This window comes from Otolemur garnettii, unplaced genomic scaffold, assembly GCF_000181295.1.
Source record: "Otolemur garnettii isolate 467f Iridium unplaced genomic scaffold, OtoGar3 scaffold00112, whole genome shotgun sequence".
Taxonomy (NCBI): Eukaryota; Metazoa; Chordata; class Mammalia; order Primates; family Galagidae; genus Otolemur; species Otolemur garnettii.
In genome coordinates, this window is record NW_003852507.1 from 1,228,060 (window position 1) to 1,236,727 (window position 8,668).

At 50.0% G+C, this 8,668-nt stretch overlaps 1 protein-coding gene across 3 annotated transcripts in view; it reads left to right on the plus strand.

Annotated features, from left to right (window-relative positions):
* The window catches only part of SEZ6 (seizure related 6 homolog), a 56,716-nt gene that overhangs the window by 15,610 nt on the left and 32,438 nt on the right, over nucleotides 1-8,668 (plus strand). The gene's annotated exons all lie outside the window — the stretch shown is intronic.

Below are 8,668 nucleotides of genomic sequence, written 5' to 3' on the forward strand. Positions count from 1 at the left end.
ACAGGAGTTGGAGGTTGCTGTGAGCTGTGATGCTACGGCACTCTACCCAGGGGGATAGCTTGAGGCTCTGTCTCAAAAAAAAAAATACTGTGGGGTTGAGGTCAGGTCATGGAGCTGCACTTTCAATTATGGTAGCCACTGACCACAGGTGGCTATTTTATTTTTTATTATTTTGAGATACAGTCTCACTATGTCGCCTTCAGTAGAGTGCCACAACGTCACAGTTCACAGCAATCTCAAACTCTCAGGCTCAAGAGATTCTCTTGCCTCAGCCTCCCAAGTAGCTGGGACTACAGGCACCCACCACAAGGCCCAGATACTTTTTTGTTGTAGTTGTCATTGTTGTTTGGCAGGCCTGGGCCAGGTTCGAACCCTCTGGCCTCGGTGTATTTGGCTGGCGCCCTAACCCCTGAGCTATGGGCACCAAGCCATAGGTGGCTATTTTAATGTAAACTCCTTGACATGAAAAAAATTTTCAAATTTAGTTCCTCATTCTCACCAGCCTCATTTTGAGTGGTCAATAGTCATGTGTGGCTACTGGCTACCATTTTTGGACATATAGAGTATAAAACATTTCCATCATCACAAGAGGTTGTATTGGACAGTGCCACTCTTGGGCTAAACAACTCAAATTTGAATCTGACACATCTAAACTAATAAACTTGGGCTCTATACTTCCCTGGGTGGCAGTTTCCTCATTTATAAAATGGGATAATACGTTAAAGTCCACATCTCATAGAGTTTTTATAAGGATTGAGTTCACTTTGATAAAGCACTTATAATGCTGTTAGGGGCTGGGCATGGTGGCTCACACCTGTAATCCTAGGACTTTGTGGGGCCAAGATGGGAGAATTACTTGAGGCCAGGAGTTTCAGACCAGCCTGGACAACATAGCAAAACCATATCTCTGCAGAAAAAATTGAAAAATTAACCAGACATGGTGACACTTGTCTATAGTCTCAGCTACCCAAGAGGCTATTCAGGAGGATTTCTTGAGCCCAGGAGTTTGAGGCGATAGTGAGCTATGATCATACCACTGCATTCCAGCCTGGGCAACAGAGTGAGACCCTATCAGGGGGGGTGGGGGGAGAAGTGTTGCTGGGCATATAGTAAATGCTCAGTAAAGAGTAGTGTTCGATATTTTTATCCACAGAGCCCTGCATAGTTCATTGGATCCTGGAGTGTGAGAAGGGGAGGGTCTATAGATACTTTCTCCATTTTACTGATGGGAATATGGATGCTCACACTGAGAAAATAACTTGTGCAGAAGGACGGTCTATTACAGGCGAGACCAGGATGGGGTGGCCCAGCTTCTGGCTGGTGTCCACTACCTCCACCCATGCTCTCTCCAACTAGCAGTAAGACCCTAACCTTAGAGATTCTGAAGTCTCTAAGGTTACCCCCTACCCCTCTCCAGGACAGCTCAGGTACCCTTGGAGATATGCCTACAGATAGATGGTAGATAGCCCCAGAAGCAGTGGAGGGTTCACTGCTCAGAGCAATTGGGCCAAATGCCTTCTGAGCTCCAACATGCCCTAAATTTTCTGTGTGACCTAGGAAAACCCTCTGGACTCAGTTTCCTCCTGGGTAAACGAGGGAGGGATGAAATGCTTACAAAGGGCTCAGATTCTGGGAAGTAGCCACTGCCTCTCTTGGAGCCCAGCCAAGAGGAGGGGCCCCCATTCATATTTGCAATTCAAATTTGACTGGACTGCAGAGGGTGACCAGGAAAGAGAGGGTGGTGGAAATGGTCACACTCCTGAGAGTGTGATGGAAATGGTCAGTGGCAGGGGAAGAGATGGTAGTCTGGGGCAGGGGACCCGCCAGCTTGTGCCAGCAGACACTCCCCATCAACTGCTAGTTGCGGCTAGGCTGGGACATTGCCAAGGGCTGGCTGCCTGTCTTCTCCCTGTAGGACACACCCTGCCCTCCCCTGCCCACCCCTGCTGGCCAACAGCCAGGTGCACTGGATAGCAGGATGCCTTCTAAGTGTGCAAATAGGCAGAGTCTGGGTTTGGAAACTATGCGCCCTGAGCCTATCCTCCACTGTACCCAGCATGAGAGGTCACTATTTGTGGGTAGAGAAATGGGGAGAGAGAAGCCTAATGCTGAGTGCTTGCCCCTATACTTAAGCCACCCATGTGCTGCGGGCCCACCAGGAAGTGCCCCCAGGAGGCCAAGAGGAGGAACAGGGATGGATCCCCAAAGGGACTATAGGAGCTGAGTCTTCAAGAATGGGTAGGGTTTGCAGAGACAAAGGAGAGAAAAGCCAAAGCAAGAGGATGGAAACATGTGAACAAATGGGACAAAAAGGGGGAAGGCACCTGCTCTGGCAATGAACAGTTCCTTTTGAGTACATCTCTGTGCCCTTGAGAACACACCAGGACTTCGTTCCCCACCACCACAAGCTGCAGGGCTCCGGGCATCCAGGTTGGAAGGGAGACAGGCGGCCCCAAGCACTACAGCTAAAAGCTACTGGGAGCACTGGACAGAGCCCAGCTATGGAGCTTTGGCTTCTAGTCCCAGGCTGTGTCACTCATTTAGCTGTGTGGCCTTAGAGAAGTTGTGTAACCATTCTGGGCCCCAATGTCATCACTTCTTGGGATAATGACCCAAAGTTCCCTGGAGTGAGGGAAGGATGAGAAATTATTTACAGGGGTGCTGACTAAACAGTGAGCAATGAGTAAGTGAATGGCAGCTGTTACCAGCCCCAGCCGCCTGGCTCCAGACCACAGGAGACTGAATGTGTCCATGTCCATTCTGTCTCTGCCTCAGTTTCTGGGTGACCTTGGATGACCTATCCTCCAGCTCTGTACCTCAGTTTCCCCACATGTCTTATGGAGGTTATATTCCCTTCCCTGTCAACACAAGTAGTCAGACAGCAGCAAACCTACCTCAGATGCTGGCCGTGGGTGGTAGGGGTAATTATTTCAGCAGCGCATGGAATCAGAAACCTCTAGAATTGGGCTTTAGACCTCAGGGGCCGTATGTGGCCAACCCAGCCTCTCGCTCAGGCTCCTCAGTACAGTGGGCAGTGATGGGCCCAGTGGAACTGTCCTTGTGGAGATCAGATTCTGACTCTGGGGGGCCTGTGTATCCCTGGGGTTCTGGGATAATAGAGGTCTACAGGGACCAGGCCCTCACTAATCCCCTATTAAAACTTGAAAGGGGCCAGGGAACCTCCAGAATAAACTCATTAACTTTTATGGGATAATAAATGGATCCCATTAAATTCTCATTCTCCCAGTGCTGGGCCAACTTAACCTCCAGAACCCAGAGGAGTGGGCTCCTGGTCAAGGCCCCCTGTACCGATATGCTGTCACGCCCCTTCCCCAAGCGGAGAGTTGGTGTTGCCATGAGGTGGGGATCAGGCCAGAACTCATCCCAGAATTTTGGGGCCTCTTCCTCTACTGGTTCCTGTGCCTGCCTCCCTAAAGGAGAAATGCCTGGCACCTCTTCAGAGCCTGCCACAGTGTCAGGCAGCCCCACCCATCTGTGCAACGGATAGAGTGGGTGACAGCTTACTCTGTCAACACATGAACCCTCCCTAAACCCAGTATGTCCTCACTCCACAGATGAGACAGGCTCAAGTGGGTAGCTCCCTACCGAGGTCACACAAGTAGTGCGTATAGATTGGAGATTGAAACATGAGATTTTGTGACTGACTGGTACAGAAATTTCTATAGAAACAATAGCACTGAGGGGGCAGGCCAACTGGCTCTGAGGTGGCACTCCTGCCTGGTATGGCAGTTTCCCCAGGCAGGGGCACTGCATGATGACTCTAGCGCCACTGCACAACAGCGCTGTGACCCTGGGCAGATTCCTGGGCCTCAGTGAGCCTCAATTTACCCAACTTTAAGACAGGCACCCTAACGCCTAACATCCTGGACGCTACAGGAGGCCCCTGTCCTTAGAGCTTACTCTAAACACAGGTTGGGCCCCGCCCCCATCCCGATCTGGATCTGGCGGGTTGGGGTACCTGGGCCCTCATCTCTCCCCTCACCTCACCAAGCCCTAGGAAAGGGGGCAGGATAACTGGCCCTCCTTGGGAGTCCCAGCCTGGGGATGAGGGGAGGGGCCTCTAATCCCAAGAGGGACCACAGGGGGGCGGCGCGGGCTAGGAGGCGGGAGCGGGAGAGAATCCACCGGGGAGGCATCCTGAATGGCTCATTAGTGCCGATGAAAGCCTTTTTTCATTTCGTCTAAATACTTTAAACAGGGCTCCCTCCGATGTCTATTTGCATAGCTTAAGAGCTAATGCGGGGGGAGGGCCCGGGCGGCGGCTGGGCCACACCATGGCTTGGGGCTGCCGGGAAGCTCCTGGGCCGCTTCTACCCAGGGGGTGGCGATGGGGGAAAGGGGTGGACCCCGCGCACCCGGGAGGCCACCCCAGCCCCGCGGAAGGGGAGGGCGGCTAGGCGGAGAGTACCGCCAGGTGTCTGGCTCCAGGTCACAGAGCGATCTTGCTGTGGGCCACCGACCTGCAGAGCCTTGGCCATCCTTTTCATGAATGGTGCAGTATCAGCCCTGTTTTATGGATGAGGATCTGATAGTCTCACACACACTGCCACTCAACAGAGATAATGGTACCCCAGAGAGCCCCTCTTATCCTAGGGGCCTGCCTCAGTCTTGCCCTGACTGGGGGCTGCCTCCCTCATCCTCAAGACACTGTTAGAGTATCCAGATTCTCACACAAACCTTCCAAGGTGTCCGGTTTATAGCTGAGAAGGCAAAAGCTCTAAAAAGCCACTTGCTCAGACTCATGCGACTTTTAAGTGGCAGAACAGACACTTGAACCCAGCTCTGTGTGAACTCTGTGCCCTTGCCTTACAGAGAGTGCTGCCGGGTCTCCAGTTGAGCCTACAGGTTCAATGTGCTTCTGGCACTGGTGGGGGTTCCCTAGGAGCCAGCCAGAGACTTCTTGAAGGCCTAGTTCAGCTCAGGCTCAATCCAAGGACAGATGCCAGGTCTGGCCTTAGCTCCACGTCCAACTTTTTGAGACCCTGGACAAGTCCATTCCTCTCCCTGGACCTCAGTTTCCTCAATAGTGTAGAATGTTCTCTGTTGGGTAGCTCCAGTCTCTTTCTCCCATGAGGCAGGCTGGTTTCTGGAAAGACTTTAGGTTTTGAGACAATGTAGATTTAAATTTCAGCTTCTTCACTGTGAGACTTTAGACAAGTCCTCCCCTTACCTCTGTAGGCTTCAGACTTCCAGTTTTTTTTTTTGTTTGTTTTGTTTTGTTTTGATTTTTTTGTTTGTTTTTGGCTTTTTTGAGACAGTCTTACTCTGTTGCCCTGGATAGAGTGCTAAGGCATCATAGCTCACAGCAACCTCAAACTCTTGGGCTCAAGAGATCCTTTTGCCTCAGCCTTTTAAATAGCTGGAACTACAGATGTGCCTCAGCACAATGCTACTTTTTTTCTTTTTCTTTCTTTTCTTTTTTTTTTTTTTGAGATGGAGCCTCAAGCTATCCCCCTGGGCAGAGTGCCTTTGCTTCACTGCTCACAGCAACCTCCAACTCCTGGGCTCAAGGGAGTCTCCTGCCTCAGCCTCCCAAGTAGCTGGGACTACAGGCGCCCACCACAACGCCTGGCCATTTTTTGGTTGCAGCCATCATTGTTGTTTGGCGGGCCCGGGCTGGGGATTCGAACCCGCCACCTTAGGTGTATGTGGCTGGCGCCTTAGCCGCTTGAGCCACAGGCGCTGAGCCTGCTACATTTTTTCTATATTTTTTCTATATTCTGCAGGGTCTCACTCTTGCTCAGGCTGGTTTTGAACTCCTGAGCTCAAGCAATCTTCCTACTTCAGCCTCCTAGAGTGCCTGGACAAGCTTCAGGGTTTTATGTAGTAGGAATAATATTCCCATCTCACAGAGTCCTCAGTGTCAATTAAATAATGCAGAATAATAAGTAATATATAAGGGCCTGACAGAGTATGTATTCCACTCTCCCCCTTTGTCAGTCCCTGTACCCCTGAACTAAGTCAGTCTAGGCAGAGAGAAGCCCCTGATCTCCTAGCTACAACCTTGGGAACCTGAATGACAGGTCACTGACCCTCAGGCCTTCAACAGAATCAACCAGGGTGTCTGGAGATGCCCTTTTCAGAAATGGCTTATCTCCCAGAGATTATCTTACCTTTCTGACAGTGGGTAGCACTGCTGGGACCAAGCGTCAGCTGATTTTGGAATCAATTTGCTCGTTTGCTATGCTATCTCAATCCCATTTAACCAAGTGCTCAGTCCCCCCAGATAACACAATCAGTGCAATCGACAGTGACGGGAGGTGCCCATTAGCTCTGCTCCATTGCCCAGCACCCACCTGGCAGGCGATGGGAAGAGTTGTGCCCTCTTTGGTGATTTCCCAAGTCAGAGGCTCTCTGGTACATGCCTTTCTTCCAGTTAAGAGTCCCACAGGTACCCAATCTGAGAGCCAAGGGCCACATCTCTTATTGGGCAATCCTGGAAGGGGACACACGAGCAATGTACAACTCTAGGGGGCTCTAGTCTATATAATGAGAAAGGCTCCTCTTTCTCATGCCATACTAAGATTGGTCTCAGCTTGCCTGGCAAAGGCTATGTGACATCTGGGGAGTGGGCAAAGTGAGTCGCCCAGTCCGGGCAGGTCACAAGCATTGCCTGGCCCCTCCGTTGCTGATTCAGATGAAAGACACAGGGCACTGGCGGACCATCTGCTCTGGGGGTATGGGCCTGGCTGGGCATCCAGTTTGGATACTGTGTTGTCAGTGCCTGGCATGGAATGCCAGAGCACAGATGGGCTGCTTCCGTGGACATCTCAGGAGACTACAGTTGGCCCTGGTTTCTCAGGGCTTTAGGATACCAAGGCCCCTCTGACCCAGAGGAATGGAGAGCCCTCCAACCTGTACCTGCCTCCCGCACCCCAATTTCCTCCCTCCTTCCGTTTGTCTGACACATCAGAGATGCTGTGGTCTCCTGAACAGAACGTAGGCCATCTGCCGCTTCCTCACGCCTGCCAATCCATGGGGTGGGTGTGAGCCTGTGGAATGACAGCCCCATCACCAGACGTGCGGAGGAAGCGACCTTCTCCTTGCAAACTCTGTTATCTCGCCCTGGCTCTGTTTTCCCTTCAAGTCCTCATGCAGCCATTTTGAGAGCTATAAGGATCTCAAAATATCCTTCCAGGCTTCTCAGAGCTGGCAAAATTGTGTGTGAGCTGAATCTGGAGCCAGCATCCATTAACCTTTTCTTGGCAGTTAAGGATCTGGGGAGCCTAGGGGGCCACAAGCAGAATATGCATCATCTCTCCAGCTATGTGGTTGACTAAGTCAACATAATCAAAAGCAGAGCAGTCTCTACCCAGAGGTAACAAATCATTTTCACCTCCCATAGCCTATCTAATTGATTAGTACTGGCTGCCTGAATGACTGTGTTGAGAAGGATTCTGAAGTCCCATATGGTGTTAGCAAAAAATAACCAAAATTGATTAGCAATGTCTGCCATAGATTAGAGGGTAGCCTGCCAGATATCCATCATAGCCCTATTTTAGACCCTACCCTAGATGGAACCTGACTAATGTTACAAGAAAGGAAAAAGGAACTCAGAGGGAAATATCAAATAGGGAAGGGAAGTAATATACATATTATCTCAGTCAATCCTAAAAAAGAAACCTCATTTTATAGATGAGAAAACTAAAGTTCAGAGAGTTTAGATTGTTTGCCTGAGGTTTCACAGCTCCAGGGGGATTTTTTTTTCCTTTCTTTCTTTCTGGTTTTTTTTTTTTTTTGTGATGAGGTCTCACTCTCTTACCCAGGCTGGAGTGCAGTGGTGTGATCATAGCTCACTGAAGCCTCAAACGCCTAGGCTCCCGTCAGTCTCCCAAGTAGCTAGGAATATGAGCACATGCTACCATGCCTGACTAATTGTTTAATTTTTTTCTAGAGATTGGGTTCTCACTATGTGGCCCCTGCTGGTCTTGAACTCCTAGCCTCAAGCTATCCTCCTCCTGCTTTGACCTTCTAAAGTCCTGGGATTGCAGGTGTGAGCCATCATGCCTGGTCAGATATGGGATTTGAAGCCACATCTGCCTAGCTCCAGAGCTTAGTGCTTCCCACTATACTCACGTTACTCCTCTAGAAGATCATAAAAAAAGGATAGGGTATTTCTTTTTTTTTTTGAGACAGAGCCTCAAGCTGTCACCTTGGGTAGAGTGCCGTGGCATCACAGCTCATAACAACCTCCAACTCTTGGGCTCAAGCGAGTCTCCTGCCTCAGCCTCACAAGTAGCTGGGACCACAGGCGCCTGCCACAATGCCTGGCTATTTTTTTGGTTGCAGCTGTCATTGTTGTTTGGTGGGCCTGGGGAAATTATTTTCTGAGATGTGAGAAAATATATCCCTGGGACCTAATGGGATCCTAACAAAGAAATCATGTGCCCATGAAGAAATCTAAATCAAAATCCAAAATATATGACACTCTGCCTGAGAGTAATGAACAGTAGTTTCTCTGAGAACAGGAAATGAACTTGAATGCCCCATAGCCCCATAATGTCAGGCAGAAGGGTCACTTTGGTGGAAGACAGCACTCTTGCTAAGTTTCTTATCTCAGTTTTTCAACTGGTTGTGTGACTTTGAGCAAGTCATGTTCTTTCTCTGGCTGATTTTCTTTTTCTTTTCTTTTTTTTTTTTTTTTTTG